The sequence below is a fragment of the Phascolarctos cinereus genome, unplaced genomic scaffold, assembly GCF_003287225.1.
Source record: "Phascolarctos cinereus isolate Bilbo 61053 unplaced genomic scaffold, phaCin_HiC Scaffold_9;HRSCAF=440, whole genome shotgun sequence".
Lineage (NCBI taxonomy): Eukaryota > Metazoa > Chordata > Mammalia > Diprotodontia > Phascolarctidae > Phascolarctos > Phascolarctos cinereus.
The window spans coordinates 223,385,010-223,404,465 of NW_027556402.1; the positions used below are offsets into that span (position 1 = coordinate 223,385,010).

The window sequence follows — 19,456 nt, forward strand, 5'->3', positions numbered from 1 at the left end:
ACTCGACAGTTTATAATTCAAAACACCATGCCCAGTGCAAAAGATAAAGATGAATAAAGCAGCATAGTGTGGTAGGAAAAAATGGTAAAGTAGAAATCACAGGATCCTGCTTTGCCATTTGCCAAGCATGTTGTTTTGGATAAGCCACTTTATTCTCTGAGCTTTGATTTCTTTATCTGTATGTTGTGTGTGTTGTCATGGCCTCACAGGGGAAGTGCTTACGTTTCCATCCATTTCCATATCTCTAGGTCCCAAAGAGGATAGAAGATGCTAGGAAAAGGCTAAAGGATAATGTAAAGAGAAGTGACCAGAGGGTCCCTGGAGGGTGAGAGCTAGATTTAGCAGGATCATTGATAGTGTGAGTTCATGTGTTCTTTATTGGCTATGTTGGGGACTCTTTCATATTTGCCTCAAGTTTGAACTGGCTGTGTGTACTTGTCACATTATTGTTGTGGCAGTCTGATCATCATCAGCCCTGACAGAAGATGACAAGAAAACATCAAACCATGAACTCTCCCAACAGATTTTTAAAAGGAAATTTCAATAGTAGAATAAGAGTGGAAGATGCATATGGTGAACTGAGATGGTCCACTCTGTTCTCTTTATATACGTTTGCATACATTTATATAATACACATGTGTGCATGTATACACACGCACCTTTATAAGCATACATGTACTGATGTGATATATACGTGAGGGTATATATACATACATACACATGTATACACACATGTGTATATGTATATATTTTATAATTTAATCCATTAAAGCTTAAAACTGAAACAAGGTTCTTGGGACACACTACATTTATAGGCGTGTATGTAAATATACACAACACACATATATACATGTTTACATAGATAATATCAATGTATATTATATTATCAATGCTATACATATAAAATACATATGAAAGACATATCTATTGTATTTGTAATATGCAATAACCATATAATTATGTTGCACATTAATGTAATTAATATAATATGTATTTATTATATAAATACATCTTATAATACAAATATTTGTGTTATAAATTTATATTATAAGCATGTATGTATACATGTATATAAGCAACATGTATAACATATATGTGTATAACATATATGCATATATACACACATCATAGATCTCCCATTTTGGCTTTTGGATATGCTTGAAGTCTGTTTCTGGGGCAGCAGTGAAATACATAGCAGGAGGCTAGGTAGATGATAAGATTAGATAAAACATTAATTAAGCCCTTACTGTGTGCTAGATATTGTGCTGTTCTAAGAGCTGGAAATACAAATAAAACCAAAAAGGCACAACACTCATGAACTTAAATTGTGATGTGAAGAAGACAACACCCAAAAAGGGGTTGAAAAGCGTGGGTAGGAGATGGAAAAGTTTTTGAAGAACCAATAGCTGACTTGCACTACGAGTGAGCATGACTGGTGTGGTGGCCTCTTCAATTGTAGGTTCTAGGGAAGGATTTATAAATCAGAGGAGGCTACCTCAGAGACAGAAACGTCTAGTAAGAAGATGAAAGGTGGGAAGGATTGGTAGTGTAGATTTTAACCAGAATAGTGGCTCACCACTTGGGACTCTAAAACTTGGGGTGTTATTTTAATTTTCATTGAACTGAAATTCCATTTAATCTTTTTTTTAATTTTTTTTTGTGGGAGTAGTCTCATTTGAGGACATTCTGAATATGAGGAAGAGATTAGGAACCAGGAAGATGGGGAAAAAAGAAAACCAAGCAAGTGAGTTAGGAATTACCATGAAGGTTTGGCCCCTTGATATCAGTCTCTGAATGGGAGCAAGTAGGGAGATAAAACCATTGAGAAGGCTGAGGGTGACCAGGAGTCTCTTATTTGTGTGCAGTGACTGTTCCAGAAGCTCAGGGCTGAGGAGGAGTAGAAGTTTTGCCCATATATACACAGTTGCTCAAGCTGGTGACTTGGTTTAGAGCACCACCAGTATTTTCAGTGTTCCATCCTCATCCTTAGTGCCACATGAGTGAGGGATATGTGAATAATGAATAATGAATTGTGAATTGAGATGTGAATAATGATGATATCTTGACTCTGTGACAGTAGGCTTGATCTCTGAATGCAAATGAATAGAAATAGGAATGCTATGAAATTTGGGATGAAATAGGAGTCACACCATGGAAGCTGTCATAGATCCAGAAAATCATATGACCAGAGATTGAGAGTTGGAAGGGATCTTTGGGATCATTGAATCCCGTTTCCTCATTTTATGAATGAGATGAATGTAGTCCACATGGTTTAAGTGACTCATGGAAATACACATAGACAATAAGTGGGAAACTTTAGAATTTGGCCCTTTTCCTGCAAATCTGGCCCTCTTGACGGGGTTTTTTTTTATAATCTTTAAAATTCCCAAGGAATACAGCCCACTAGTCCTTTTTGCTATTTTCCTAAAAATAACTTTTTTTGGTTGGGTACTTTGGACCCAACCAAATTCTATAGGATTGGTATAAAGAGGGACAAATATATATTAAAAAAACCCCTAACTTTTCAAATTACGCAAAACTGTCAGGGATACTAGATGGTGGACAACATTTGTGCGGATATCAGTTATTAGAAAGTCCCCTATCTTAGGGCTGGGAACATAGTGAATTAAGCCAGAATGGCCAGGTCTTCAAATCACCTGTAAAATCTTCCTTCTCCCTAAGCCTTTTATGCACCAGGCTCCTGGGTTAAAGATGGAAGGGACCCTAGAGATCAGTGAGGCTAACCCTTTCTTTTTTCACAAGAGAAGTTGAAGCTGGCAAAGGTGGAAAGTGACCAAAGTAGGATTTGAACCCAGGTCTTCTTACTCCGTATCCACTGTTCCTTTTATTGGACTATGCTGCCTCTCATCCCCCAAAAGGGATCTCACATCTAACCTCTCCTCTTAGAGATCATTGAATCTAGCTTCCTCCTCTGCTCTCCCATGGCAGCCAACCTAGTTCAGGCCTGAGCTATTGCAACAATCCTATAGTTGATGGTTACGTCTCTAGTCTATCCCTTCTCTCAATCAGCCTTCACATCATTGACCAAGTAATAATCAATCAATAAATTCTTACTATGTGCCTGACAGTGTGTTAAGCACTGAGGATACAAAAAGAGGCAAAAGATAGCTTTTGCTCTCAAGGAGCTTATACATATACAAAGCAAACTGTATATAGATTAAAAAGGAAGTTATTACAGTGGATAGTGCACTGGCCCTGAAGTCAGGAGGACCTGAGTTCAAATCTGGCCTCAGACCAAACAAGTGACACTTACTAGCTGTGTGACCCTAGTCAAGTCACTTAACCCCAATTGCCTTAAAAAAAAAAAGGAAGGAAGTCATTAACAGGGCAAAGGCTATTAGGATTAAAAGGCATTTGGTGAATGAATTGAGACTTGAAGGAAGCTAGTGGGGTCAACAGGCACAGGGGAGAAGGGCAAGCACTCCAGACATGGGGAATAGCCAGAAAGAAAATGCCTGTAGTGAGATGGAGTGTGTTATCCATGGAATGTCCGGGAGACCAATGTCATTGGATTGAAGAGTAGGTATGAGAGAGCAAAGTATAAGAAGACTGGAAAGTAGGAAGAGGTTAGGTTGTGAAGGGTGTTGAATGCCAAAAAGAGAACTTTATATTGTCTTCTGGAGACAAGGAGCCACTAGATTTTGAGTGGAAAGAGTAACATGACAGTATGTGACCTTTGGGAAAATCTCTTTAGTGGCTGAATGGAGGATGGATTGGAGTGGGAAGAGACTTGAGGAAGGCAGACCCAATAGGAGCTATTGCAGTATCCCAGGTGTGAGGGATTGAGGGTCTGGCCAGAGTGGTGGCCATGTCAGGGTATAGAAGGCCTTGGCAACAGCTTAGATATGGGTGGGGAAAGAGAGGGTGAGGAGTGATGATGGTGATTAGGTGATGACACCTAAGTTTTGAGCCTGAAGGACTGAGAGAATAATAATGTCCTCTACAGTAATAGGGAAAGTAGGAGGCAAGTAGAGTGTAGGGTGAAGGATAATCAGTTCTGTTTTGGAAATGTTGAGTTTAAGATGTCCATAGTTCAAGACTTCTGAAAGACAGTGGAAGATACAAAATTGGAGTTGAGCAGAGAGTTTCAAGTAGGAAGGGTACATTTTAGTGATTTCAGTATAGAAATGGGGATTGACTCCATGGCACTGGTGATATCACCAAGTGAAGTAGTATGGATAGAGAAGAGAATGAACTAAGGTGCTTACTGGAAGCCAGTGAGGAGGCTATGTTGTGGGGATAAGTGGGGAAGCCAAGTTTAAGCAAGAGCTAGTAGATGGCAGTTAGGTGGCACAGTGGGTAGAATGCTGTGCCTAGAGTCAGGGAGACCTGAATTCAAATCCAACCTCAGGCACTTATTAGCTGTGTAACCCTGAGCAAGTAACTTAACCTATCTCTGTTTCCCCAGTTTGAGGGAGGAGGCATAGCTAGGTGGCACAGTTAATAGAAAGCCAGCCCTAGAATCAGGAAGACTCATCTTCCTGAGTTCAAATGTGGTCACAAAGAGGCAGAAGTGACTGAAAATGACTGAACAACAAGTAGATGAAAGGAGTGAGAGAGAAAAAGATTTAAGATGAAAGAAATTTTGTTGCCTATGGACCAGGCATTCCAGAGAGCACTGTGTTTGAAACTTTGGTTGGGAGGAATGAGGGGGATTGGAATGAAGAATCAGATGGTGAGAGGTGTGGAATGTGCTTTGGATGGTTATCTTCAGGAGTTGAGTGTCACGGGAATAACCTTGTGTGAGAATGTTCATCATTGAGTGGAAGGTACCGCTCCCCTTCCCTAAAGAGCTTGAAGTTCAGGCTGGACATAGGTGCAGTATGATATGGGAAACTCAAAATCACAAGTCCTCTTCATTCCAAAGTCTAGAGATTATCCAGGAAAAGGTTGAAGTTGAAGACGGATGTTGATCCTTCATAGCAGAAGATATCCTGTTCTCCACCAGCTGTCTTCTTCCACTTCCTAGTATTACTATGATCATGACTGACTGCCTGTTAAAGTATAAATGCCTGATCTTGTCATTCAATGCCTTGAAAAGTCTGGCTTAAGTCTACCATTCAAACATCTCATTCTACTGTATTTCCTATATATTCCAGGAAAACTGGTTTCTTGACATCCCCAATTCTCAGTTTTCCCTCTCCCATCTCTATGCCTTTGCTCATGCCCTTCCCTGTGACTGGCATTATCCCACATCTCATCTCCATCTTTCGTAGTCTTTCTGTCAAAACCCAACCCAGATTCCACCTCATCTATGGAACCTTCTCTGAATAACCTAATGGAACGAAGCTCTTCCTGTTCATGTTTTTAAAGCATTTTCTCTGGACCTCTATTTTGTTCTTTTATAATATTTTTGTTTAATATGGCTTTATATATTTTATCTCCTCTTCTTCTACCCCACCCCCTACTGTCAGCTTCTTAAGAGCAGACTTCTTGACACATCTATCCCTCTATTTCAAAGCCTAGTACACTGTTTGTAATCATGGGCACTTAATAAATGCATACTAAATTGATTTGAATAAGGCTGAGATTGAGGGAAAATACTAATTTTGGAATGATAGGACCTGGATTCAAATTCTGACTCTGCTCCTCATTACTTGTGTAACATTGGACAAGTCACTCAACCTTCTGAGCCTTATATGACTTTTCTATAAAATGAGGGGATTTGGCTTGACAACCTCAAAGTTCCCTTCCAGCTGTAAATCTACCTTGTTATGAATTGATTTATTAGACAAAATCATAAACAAACCTGGTATATGACTTATTTTATAATTCTGTAAAATATTGTAATGCTCCAACAACTTAAAATTTACATTTTATTTAAGAAAGTATCCCTTTCTCCCCAAATGTTCTCATATGAATGGAACATTCCTTACTTAACCACATTTATGAAATGGAAATGATTTCAGGGCTCTAATAGGGAGAATTTCTCTGTTAGAGACCATGACCAATAGATTGTATCTATTCTTTAAGTTTCTGTTTTAAAATATTTAAAAGATTCCCATTTTTATAAGGTTTTTCATACTTATAATGAGAAATTCTTTGATTGCTAAAAGCTGCTTGTAATGTTGTACTCAAAAAAGCTAATTTAACCTATTTTGATTTAAAAGCCAGAGAAGCAGTCAGTGTCTCTATTTTCCATTTTCAATTGAGTGTTTCTGAATCTACTTTCTGAATTGAATATGTCAGTTTGATTTAATGAACATTAGTCTTTCTTGAGGAGTTCAGTCAGATAAATGTAAAACTTCTAAGAGTTTTATCTTAGTCAGCTGAGATTTATATTTATATAGTGTATCTGAGAGAATTGAGATCTAAAAATCTATCATTCTCTTATTATTAGTTATCAAATTCATATTTCACTCTATGAGAAATGCTTTCTTCAAATCCGACATCTATGACTTGTCTAATTTCTTTCAAATAAAATCTTGTATGGTACATGCATACACAATTATATGTATGATTACATGTGTGTAAATGCAGAGACACATACATACATATGTGTGTATATACATACGTACACACATATACATATACAGAGAGAGAGAGAGAGAAAAAGAGAGAGTGAATTGGGGAGTGGAGAGAAGACTGAGGTCATGAAGACCTCAGTTCAAGTATTGCCTTTGTTAAATCCTAGCTATGTGATCTTGAGGAAGTCATTTGATCTCTTTCTGTCCCAGACTGCTCTCCAAAACTCCAGAGAAGTTGCCATTCTGTATTAGGAGAAGATGCTTCCTCAGCAAAAGCTCACCACGTTGTTGTAAACATGGCATTGGACCATACGTACATTTCCCGTGCACAGTGAAGTTTAGGCACTAGAGCTATTCTTCTAACCCTCGTTTGCATGGGCATGTCTATGTTACCCTTCTGAGTTCAAGAAATAAGTTTGAAGAGTTAGGGGAAGGTATCTTTCTAATGCTCTATCTCGCAAGTCCCCATTTGTGTGCTTTGTACTGGTGATTATTAGTTGATATCAATTATTTATAATAGTAAATTAGTTTTTTTTTTAAAAAGAGGTCAAAAGACAGAAGGTAGAAAAGTCTTTAGAAAAGCTGATACAAGCTCTGTGCCTTTGGATAAATCACTTACGCTCTGTAAGCTTGTTTCCTCATCTGTAAAATAGGGATAATAATAGCATCTAGTTCCCAGGGTCATTGTGAGGATCAAATGTGATAATATTTGTGAAGTACTTGGCACAATGCCTGGCACATAATGTTGTTTAGTCATTTTCAGTCATGTACAGTTCTTTGTGACCACATTTGGAGTGTTTTTTGGCAAAGATACTAGAGTGGTTTGCCATCTGCTTCTCCAGCTCACTTTACAGATGAGAAAACTGAGGCAAACAGGGTTAAATGACTTGCCCATGGTCACACAGGTAGGAAGTGTTTGAGGTCAGATTTGAGCTCAGGTTTTCCTGACTCCGGACCAAGCACAATTTATCAGCTGTGCTACCTAGCTGCCCTGCCTGGCACATGGTAAGTACTATATAAAGGCTATTATTATTATTGTCCATAATTTTATATGTAAGTATTGTTGTATATATCATTAATAATATTATTAGTGAGAATAATATTTATGTTTACTGTAGTAATATAGTATGAACAACATGACCCAAATAGTCTGTGACATACTTTCCTACCAATACAGAGACACTCAAAGAAAAGTGGGCTTCAAGCTTTGAAAGCATTTGGCCAAGAACCAACTGACATTTCTGATTGTTAGAAGTCATATGCCCTCTGTTTAGGGGGTACTTGGAGTTTCCTATAGCCATGGCTTAATTCTCTGTTGGAATTCTTGTAAAGTCTGGAGCAGAAATGGGGAACCTGTGGCCTCAAGGCTGCATGTGGTTTTCTAGGTCCTTGAATGTGGCCCTTATGCATTTGAGGACCTAGGGGACCACATGTGGCCTCGAGGCCACAGGTTCCCCACCCCTGCTAGAGGCTGATTTTTCTCATTTATTATCATTTCATTTCATTATCTTTGCCATCATCCATTCATTTTAGGTGTTCTGAGACTACTGATGAGAAGTCTAATTCCTCTGATCTTGCAAACTTCACTAGCTCCTCTGGTGAAGGGGCGGGGGGGGGGGGGGTTGATCAGAACCAGGCTCACCACTCCCCATCTCCACTAATTACTGCTACTTTCCCCTCCCTGAGTGATACTGCCAGGCACTTGAGTGCTGAATGCTTGGGCTCTGAACTGGTTTGCTATTTTATGGAAGGGTGTGACTAAGTAGTTTCTTCAGCAGCACAGGTCTTAGGAAACTTCTGTTCCATTCAGCAGCTTTTACTGATTTGTCAAACCTAATGACCTCCATTGATCCAGTAGAGGAGTTCTAGTTAAAGTAGTTTCTTTAAGTGGGGTGTGGTGGTTTATGGATTCTATCCAGATGGCTAGTCTCTATTCACACCTGATTCATAACTCTGAATGATTTGATTCAATTGGGGAATCAAGGTGACCCCCAAATACCCCCTCACATATTATGAACCATCAGGAAAGGTTTCAGGTACCATCTTCTACATCAGAGGTGTAAAAGTCAAGTGTGGCCCAAACCAGATTAAAACATAATTGGGAGATATTTAGCAAACTATATTAAACGGGATAAAACAAAGAAACATTACGCTTTAAAAAACTGTCATTCTATGACCTACAGGGAGGATTTTTATTCAGTTTAGTGCCCCCTCCCCATTTCTGTTTGACTTAGAAATTTGTGCTCTACGTGAAACCTTTTCTGCTCCTCCCCCAGCATCTAGTGGCTTCCACCGTTTCTTCCCCCAAAAAGGATATTTGCTTTAATTTTATATGTTTTCTGTATATTTATGTTTTTCCGCAATATAATGTGAGACAAGGAATATTCATTTATTTCTTTTTAACCCAGTTACAAGCATAGTATAGATACATAGTAGGGGTTGATCAAAGGTAGTTACTGAATTATAGATTAATTTAAAAAGTCCTAGCAATCTGTATTTTTTGCTTTGTCTCCTCACAAATGTTATAGAGCTAGAGGCAATAATGGTTCAAAAAATTCTGGGAGACAGCTTACAACAGGAATGAACTTAATGATTCAGGATTTCCTACAAGGAGGGGAAATAGAATAAGTAGCTAGAGACCAGATATTTGCATAATGTCTGTGCTAAAAGCTCCAAGTGCTTTCAGTCCCATTTAGTTCATCAAACATTTATTCACACACACACAAAACAGTATCTTTTGGACATTCTTATGAAGTGAGCCAGGGTCAGTTTCTAACCCTATTTTTTTAAACAAGGGAAAAATATTTCCCTCCTTCTAAGCCACAGGGATCTTGCTTTTTACGTAACTCTGAATAGATAAATGTTCCCACCTGTAATTTCAAAGCCTGCCCAGGGGAATGGCAGGCATGTTTCTGCCACCAGCTGTGCAGATGGAATAGTCCTGGCTGATGAAAAGAATGTGATAGAGGATGCACTGAAATTGGTTTAAAAAAAAGGAAAAGCCATATAAAAAGGAAAAGTAAGTAGTGTTTTTCTGTGCTGTGAAAGTCCACCTTGGCTGTGTCATAACTATGCTGAAAACAGTTTGACCTTTGGTGAAATCCTTCTGAATTGTTCATGGAAGGATATAGGGGGATATTGGGGTATGCAAAATGTAGCTCAAAACCATTGCTCTGTTGTTATTATTTTTGCTTAGAGTTATATATAATAAAGCCTGGTATATGAATTAGTAGTATATAGGACAATGACCTTGACTTCATCCCTTAGATTTTGTTATTGTTCAGTTTTATTTGCATGGCAGTCAAGAAGCTATTGTAGCCAAGGTTGGTTTTTTTAATAATATTTTTTTCTATATTACCATGATCATGTCATTCTTTGTTGAGGGCCGATCTTAAGAGTCTGATGAGGGTTTAAGATCCAAGTCAGAGTTTGACCTCTGCCCAGGCTTTTACCCGAAAGGGCTCAGTGATTAAGAGGTACGGCTCTCCAATCCCTTCCTGATTAGGAGGTTCCTGAGACATTCCTTCTCACTCTTTGAACCTTAGATTTACACATTCACTCCTCTATGCAGGTGGTGCCACGGCGCCTAGGAAAACCTTGGAATTTACAACCCAATCTAGGAACCCTGATAGTGAGGAAATATATGTTGTCATGTCCTCACCAGATGTTTTGGGGAGTATCTCATGGGGAGGCTAGATTTTCTCTATATATCCTGTACCCTCAGATGAATAAACTGAGTCAGTTCTGCTGCTCCTCCTGGCCCATGTCTCAAGTTTATTTCATGCCTCTCCATTTGGTATACAATCTGGTTGCGGACAACAATTCTTCTCATCTGAAAACCCACTGCCTGTTGAATAAAGTATAAACTCCCTAGGCTGTCATTCAGTGCCCTGAAAAGTCTGGCTTATGTCTATCTTTCCAGACTTAGATCATTCTACAATCTTTCCTATATGTTGCAGGAAGATTCTATTAGTAACATGCCTAAGCTTTCCTCTTCTCTCTCTCCCAATCTCTGCCTTTGCTTATGTTATCCCCTAGGTCTGGTGTTTACTCTACATCCAATCTCCTTCTTCCAAAGCCTTCTTCATTCTGGTAGAAGGTCCAAACTCCATGCAAATGTGGATTTTTCCTTTTGGAGGATCAGGGCCCCTGAAATGGGATTTAGGGCTATAGGATGCTTATAGGGAGTAAATAGGAGTTATAAATAGTTTTCTAACCCTAAAATACTGACAGGCAGAAGGATCCAATGGAGAGAGAGCTGCTGTCCTCAGAGACAGGATTCAGGTTTTACTTCTGACACATATTGGCTTTGTAACCCTGGGCAAATCATTTGATCTTGCAGGGCTCCTGACAAATTTGTATCACTCTAAGTTGTGGAGTAGTTACTGATTTGCATTGGTAATGGATGTTTCCTCACTGAGAATTCTTGAACCAATGACATATAAAAATACATTGAAAGCTTTAAATGCCAAACAGAGAAGATTGTATTTTATCCTAGAGACAGCGTATAGCCTTTGAATTTCCTTGAACAGGGCAGCAACAGGGTTAGATCAGTGCTACAAGAATATCAAATTGGTAGATTTGTATAAGATAGACTGGTAAGAGAAAGATTCAAGAAAGAGAGATTAATTGAACTGACTATTGGAAAAAGTTAGGCAAAATATAATGAATACTTGAACTGGGCAAGTTGTGGCTGGATATATTGAGAAATGGGTCATGTTTTAGAGGTATTCAGAGATAAATTCTATAAAACTTGGCAACTGATCAACTATCGACCTTTTCAAAGGCTTCATTTTTCTATCATGGGAAACCTTTTATCACCAGTCTGTCCTAACACCAGACAATTAGGGACCAACCTTGTTTGTTGCCATAATCCTTACCAAGCAAGTGTTGGAAATAGGGTGGAAAAATACTTCTTGCAGAAGATGGTGAAGTACCAGGATGATGTAAATCCATATTCACCCAAACTACTTCTAGATCTCAACAATGTGCAACACTAAGTTTTGACTGGACAATTCAAGAAAAACAATCCCCAGAAACATTTTTTTCCAGTCAGTTTGGCAGAGGAAGATAGTTTAGATCCGCTAACACTGGGGATGGTTGTAGCCAAGAGTAAGTGGTCCCTTTCTAGTACAGGGACTGAACCAGGTTTGCCTCAGTGCAAGAGAAGGTCAAAGACACACACAGAGGGACCTTTCAATACGTAGGGAGTAGGAAGAGGTGCTAACTGGATGCTCTGTTTCTCACTACCCAGTTTTGAGGCACAGATACAGAATAAAATAATGAGAGGACCTGAGCATCGGAGTGATAGGACAAGGTAATGAGTGACCACAGGCTTTATGTGAAGTCGTGAACGAGTACAGAAACAAGTGGCAGTTGTGTGGCTCTAACCCAGGAGTAGAGCAAGGTTCTTGGTTCCACATCCCAGTCTAACCTGAAGCCTGAAGAGAAATAATCAAGGCAGGAATCCCAGACCAAAAGAGAGACTGTAGCTCTGTCACTTTTAGCCTAAAAACCTTTAGATATAGTGACTGATACTAAAGACAATTGACTGGAACTTTAACCAGGGTCAGGTGCACAGGTGTATTGCTAAGATGGAAACCTAGGTCAGGAATTTGAAGAGTTCAGAACACAAAGGCAATGTTGGATTAAACTTTGGATCAAACTACTTTGAGAACACTGAAAGCTTTCAGGTCTGCAGCCTGAGCTGTCCCTAAGATCTTAGAAGAAAAAGGGAAGGGGACGAGCATTTATTAAGTGTCTACTACATGCTAACCATTTTCTAAATATTATCTGATTTAATCCTGGACTGATACACCACACTCGGTATCTTCAATAAAACAGCAACAGGACCATCCTAGGCTTTCCTTAGGAAATATGAAGAAGCAAGTCAGGAAATTAAAGAATGAACAAATAAAAGAAAAAGGAGATATGTATATATGTGTGTATATATATATATATATATATATATATATATATATATATATATATATATATATATATATGTGTGTGTGTGTGTGTGTGTGTATACACACACACACACACATACACACACACATGTACACACACACACTAGATGACAAGGAAGCTAAAGACATAAACCTAGCATAAGAGAATGAATCCAAAACATCTAAAACAAAACTTCAAAGATAAACACAGCATGGAGACAACTTAAATTATAATTGCTTGAAGAGGTGGAAGCAAGAACAAAATATAAAAATAAAAATGATTTTTATATGATATGACTAGAGGAAAAAAAGAATGATTTATGAAAAACGTGAAGTAAGAATAAAAAGCTTGGGACAAGATACACAAAACTTTATCTAAACAGTAGATAGGTAGCTAGGCAGTACATAGAGCATTGGGCTTAGAGTCAGAAAGACCTGAGTTCAAATGTAGCTTCATAGATTTACTAATTGTGTGACCCTGGGCAAGTCACTTCACCTCTGTTTGCCTCAATTAGCTCACACTTTGTGAACATCAAAATTGACCAAATAAAATTAATGTTTCTGAGAGACAAAAAGGAATAGTAAAATAAGATCAAAAGACTGAAAATGGAAGAAAATGAAAGCCATCCAACATAAAAATAAATGACCTGGAAAACATACTGAGAAGGATGTTTTAAGAATTACTGGACCACCTTAAAGCTATGATCAAAGTCAAAGAAAAAAAAAGTCTCCACATAACATTTCAGGCAGTCATTAAAACAGTGTATTTATTTCTGTCCATTCTTACTGTTTCTGTCTATCTTTCTCTGTCTGTTTTGTGTCCCTCTCTCTCCCTCTTTTGTCTCTGTCTGTGTCCCTCTGCCTCTTTGTTTCTTACTCCCTCTCTGTGTCTCTCAGTCTCTCTAATTCTCCTTCCCTCTTTTCCTCCTGATCTTTCCCCTCTTCACATTCGTCTCAGCCTCTATGTCACAAAGTCTACAAATAATCTGGACCTTCGGTGTGTGAGAGTGCGCACTACACACTTCTTGGGATCCATGAAGAACACTGCTGAATTTGCGATCAAAGATATTTAGAATTCCCATTATGCTGCATATCCTAGCAACATTGTTAACAAATATGTACTGCACCTTTAATTTTGCAAGCTTCCTTTACATTTGTGATATCATTTTATGCTCTTCACTTGCAGTAAGCACGGCATGTCAAGGTAATCATTGCTAAGAGCAGCATCTTTAGAAACAGAGAACTACCTGAACAGTTCAAAGTAATTATTAGACTGCGGCATTAGTTTCATGTTTTTAAATGAGATAGTCCCTCTTTTAAAAATACGTTTTGAAAAGTTTTCAAATAAATGCAAGCTACAGAAATAAGCATAAGAATATTTCTTTTTTTTTCTTTCTTGATCACTTTGTGTAAAGGATTGACTGTCTCTTTCCGTATAGAAGTATTGGTTTTGCTTTTATTTACTAAAGGAAGCTTCCTATCAATGCCGAAATTTTAAAAATCAGGTGTTTTCATTATTCATACTAAACCATTCCTCTTGAGGTGCAGGTAGTGCTATTCAGTGGAAAGAGTATTGAACTTAGTCATCAGATCTGAGTTTAAATCCTGATTTCACTACCTGCTACCCATGTAACAGTAGACAAGTTTCTTATTTCTCAGACTCTTCTTGCGTAAAAGAAGAATGCTGGGACCAGATAATACCCACCGTCTCCACACCTCTTGGTCAATCATACTATATAAAGTAGATTTTGATCCTTCATTGTTCATACTATGAGTAGTATTGTTACTCTAGTAAAACGATAATCCCAAATACAAGACGAATCAATGATATAATCAGCATAGAGAACTCTATGTGGAGATTGATTTGTGAGGACAAATAAGAGGAGAGGATTTTGTTTTGGAAAGTTACTGCGGTGGTGAGTGGAGCAAACAGAGAACTAGACTGGTTTCAAATCCCTCTCCAATTTAAAAGATGACCCCTAGAGATTTTCATGAAACTCAGAGGTTAACTTACTTTCCCAGGGTCTCAGAGGTACTAGCTGTCAGAAATACAGACCCAGCACTCTACCACCTACTCCATGATGATTCTATAACAATAATAATAATGGCAATACTTACTCACCCCACTGCTTTTCTTGTAGATTTTAGCCCTGTAGTGCACACATACATATACAAACATGGCAGTAAATCAGACCATAGGTGTAGAGCTGGAAGAGACTGAGAGTCCACCTGTTTTATGGGGGAGGGAAGAAGGAGGTGTTCAATTTCCCCACTTCATTTTAAGTACTTGCAGAGACCTAGAGGTATCTATTGAGCCAGTCAGTTAATTTAACAAAGGCAGAAGCCAGAGGATGATCTTGGAGCTTTGAAACATCACAAAATCTGGACTTCCCATACCACTGCTTCAGTAGCAATGTACCCAGAGCAGTAGTGGGTGCAGAACACCCAAGCACCTACGGTAGAAGCTGAGAGACAAGATGGAAACAAACGATGGGTAGGACTTTCAGAACTGTGAAAGGGCAGCCACTTGGAGCCCAGTAGAGAGCCCTCCCCGACCCCTCATGCACATTATATGCAGTTGGGCCCTTAACTTTTTTGCAGACATTGTTATGTAGTTACCTGCACCCTACCTTGTCAACCAGGCCTTCCGTAATGGGGGAGGAGGCAAGAAAGCAGGCATGTCTACCTTGAACTAAGTACTGTTGTAAACTTATGGCATACACTTTCAATAGTAGGGCTAAGAAGATCTCCTTTAGTTCGCTTCCAAATGAACCCTGCTCATTTTATTCTAAAAACCAAATCTAACCTAACAGGGTATTGGCAATGGGGCACTGGCACTGACTGAGGCCCACTCCTAACTCGGGATGTTAAAAATATGCTTACATGCTCCCCAAGTACTGGAATCACTTGTTTCTTAAGTGCCCTGGAAATAGGCACTTTAAAAACAAAAATAAAATAAGACATTGAAATGGAAGACTAAGAAAAAGCCTGTCTACTCATATCATCAACTTTTAAAAATGTCTTGAATACTCCTACAGGGCTGGTATCATACAAAACTAGGTATGGTCCTTTGTCCTCTGGCTTAAATTCTAAAGCTGAAAATGATCTCTGCTTCAGATTTACCAGACTGCTTTCTCTGTATGTCTCCTTTGATAGCCATCATCCTCTATCTTGTATTATTTATCTGGAAATATGTCACATTGCATAGGACAGCCGGCATGCTGAAGTGCATGGAAGGTGGCCCTTGCAATCTAAAATGCCTTATTTAAATTCCTGCTCTGACACATATTATGTGTCTTGGGTGAGTCACTTGATCTCACTGTACAGGCAATTTTAAAACTGTAAACTGTAGGTGAGAAAATGATTCAGTAGTTCAAGCTTTAACCACCTCTTACCTTTACTATTGTAAGTCTTCCAACTGGGCTCATTGTCTCAAGGCTCTTCTCACTCCAATTCATCCTTCAGGTTACTACCAAAGTGATTTTTCCAAATCAAAGATCTGACCATGTCATTCCCCTGCTCAATAAACTCTATTGGTTCCCTATGACCTTCAGGATCAAATAATGGCCTCCCTTTGGCTTGTAGAGCTCCTTACAATCTGGTTCCTTCCTACCTTTCCATTTTTTTCCTCCCATCCCCATACATCTGACCCAGTCATCCGGGTTTACTTGCTGTTCCTTGTGTATAGAGTTTCATTTCCAGTCTCTGCACTGGCTATTCACCACCAGCCAATACCACATCATCCATCAATGATCCATTGGTTGTAGCAAATGGAGAAAATGTGAATGTTGTGGATATGTTCACTTACACTGGCAGTGTATTTTCCAGGGATATACACATAGGTTATGAGGTTGATGTACATATTGCCAGAGCTAGTTCAGCATTTGTGAGGCTCTGAAAGAATGTGTGAGAGGGAAGATGTATTAGACCGCCTTCCAAACCGAAGGTCTGCAGAGACATTTGTGCTGACCTTGTTCCTGTATACCTGTGAAACCTGGACAGTCTACCAGTGCCATGCCAGAAAATTACACCACTTCTATTTGAATTATCTTAGGAAGAATCTGAAGATCACCTGGCAAGATAGGGTGCCAGACACTGAGGTGCTTTCTCAAGCTGAACTGCCAAGCATATTGTAGAGCTTTGCAATACTGCATTTTGTTTGAATGCTAAACTTACATTTGCCTGAAAGACTATTTTACTGGAACTCACACAAGGCAGGAACTCACATGAAGGACATTCTCAAGATATCTCTGAAGAACTTTAGCATCAATTGTGAGACATGGGAGACACTGGCATAGAACCACCTAGCATGGTTGATTATTTTCTTCTGCAGCAAGAAATTTTAGCTGTTTTGTGTCACGGACCCTTGTGTCAGTCTGGTGAAGCATATGGACCCCTTCTCAGGAAAATGGTTTTAAAGTGCTTAAAATAAAATACGTAGAATTAAAAAGCAAACAAATTGTAATGGAATACTTATATATAGACAAAAGTTGAGGGGTACATTTAGGGATAGCTAGCTAGCTAGATGGATGGATAGATGGTTGATTGGTTATTGTCCTTTGTTCTCCAAGAGGACCAGAATGACATCTCTATGTTAAAGTCAAGTTACACTGTGTCCAGCTGTGGCTGATGAGACAAAAAAGAGCTCAGAGTACTCTACCACAGGTCGGGCACAGATAGTCCATGTGGACATTTGGGGTGGATTCTCTAAATTTGTGCATCTCACATCTTCAATTCTGTTTTGCTCGTAGAGTGCAGTACCTTCTCCAATGAGGGTACGCTGTACTGAGTGGTCCTGTGCCAGTGTCTCCCATGTCACATGGGAGGACCTTGAGGATATCCTTGTATCACTTTTTCTGACCACCATGTAGGAAATCATAGTCCATTCACCTAGTTCATTCCAAAGCAACAACTCCACTCACCATCTTGGGAATTGTCTTCTCTTTGCTTTAAAGGGAGACATTAATCTCGACTGATCACCATACTTATTCTTTTAGAGTAAGTATTGTTCTTTCAAAGAAGGTTGTTATGCTAGACCTGTTGTTCAAGTTGGGGATCAGTGAGGAAATTGAGTGCTACCCTATTGCAAAGAACTCAGATAGAAATGAGTTCACAGGGACACTGTATGACTTCTCCATAAAATAGTCTTTTTGGCAAGCATATGTTTGCCATTTGAATAATGTGCCCAGCCCATTGTAGTTGCACACTCTGCAGTAGAGTTTGAATGCTTGGCAGTGTCTGGTATCTTATCTTGGCAGGTGATCTTTAGAATCTTCCTAAGACAATTCAAATGGAAATGATTCAGTCTCCTGGCATGGCACTGCTATACTGGCCAGGTTTCACAGGCATGCAGCAATCAGGTCAGCACAATGGCTCTGTAGACCTGTGCATGCTACAGTTTCTTGGAGCCACAGGTGAAGGTGGATCAGGTGGACACCACAGGTGGAAAGTAGCCCTGAACAGGGCTTGGAAGCCCTCACACCAGAGGTACTAGTCTTCCATGAACACACTCTGCACCACAGATAGATAGATAGTAATAACTCCAATTCTAAAGTGAAAGATGAGTTATGAACCTGAGAGTGAATATAGGACAGATTCACTAGATTTCACAATTTTGCCTTGGAAATATTTGTCATGTAACACAGCTGTATTCAGATGAGGACATGCATTAGAAGATTCTTTATATTAGCCAGTGAGTTCTTCCTCCTGTGTTCTGGAGCTGCTCAATATGGGATTAGAATTGTTGGTGTCAGTTTCAGTCTTCTAGGTAGGAACTCATCTGAACCACAAAGACAGGATCTGCAGAGGATGCTAAGGGCAATTAATTTTCAAGATGCCTCATGATCACTATCTACTTGTCTTCAGAAAATGCTCTTCCCTCTTAACAAGCAGCAAGGCATTACATCAGCAGCTGCTGTTGAGTGAGATCAGGAAGCTCACTGGCCCACCTCCAGTTTTGCTTTCACTGACCTGAAGGTTGAATGAGTTTTAATTTCAATATGTCACTTAACCTACACTGAAGTCTTACTCCAGTGCTTATCCTGTCAGGGATGTACCCATAGGAGTGCATCCTCTTTAAGGTAGGAAGAATTTCAGTTCAGATTTGATAACAGACTGTCACCTAAGAAACACACACACGTTTGAACATATGTAAATGTGTCTCTACGCATATTTCTATGTATTCATGTAGACACTACAACACAGATATTTCAATGATAGAGAACTGGCCTCAAAGCCAAGAAAATATTGATTCAAGTCCCACATCTGACACAGTCACTCCGTGATCCTGGACAAATTAATTGACCTTTCAGTGCCATATAAAACTTTCAAAAATAAAAAAAAAATACAGAGAAAGTGTTGTCCTTCAAAGGAATATGAGGTTTTCTCGTCAGAGTGTTCCCTGTATGAATGAGATCACATGATTACTTCCTAAGAAGTATCGGGGGCAGGGGACAGCGATGAATATTATTGCATCTAATAGAACCTAAGCTTCACATCAGGGATTCTCATTCTGTCTTCATATCCTAAGAACCTAGCAAAATGTCTAGCAGATAGTGGGCACTTAATCATGATTGCTAAACTGAAGTGAGATGGACTGAATTTTTGATTATTGTCTAGTTATAGACTCCTTCCACAGTCTTATGAACTTGCTTGTATCAGCCCAGTCTTTAAAACAATAATGATATGTAGCTTTTCCATCTCCTCAAGTTATCGTCATACATCTACTTCCTCTCCAGACTCTAGAAAAAATTGTCTACATATCCTCATGCATGATCTCCCTCTTCTTAATTCTCTCACAGTCAGACTTAGCAACCCAGCATTTGACTAAAATTTTTCCCTCCAACATTACCAGAAATTTCTCACCTTAAAGGTTTGAAGTCTTTCTTACTCTCATCCTTCTTGACCTCTCTATAGTTTTTGGCACAGATGACCATCCTATCCACCTGGAGACTCATTCTTCCTTTAGCTTCGATGGCAGTGCTTTCTCCCAATTTTCCTGTCTTCTGACCTCTATAAAAA

General features: G+C 39.1%; 1 pseudogene; it reads right to left on the reverse strand.

Moving 5' to 3' along the window:
- LOC110201918 (dihydroorotate dehydrogenase (quinone), mitochondrial pseudogene) overlaps positions 1-17,303 on the reverse strand; it is a 29,343-nt pseudogene extending 12,040 nt beyond the window's left edge.
- Between the last annotated feature and the right edge of the window lie 2,153 nt (positions 17,304-19,456).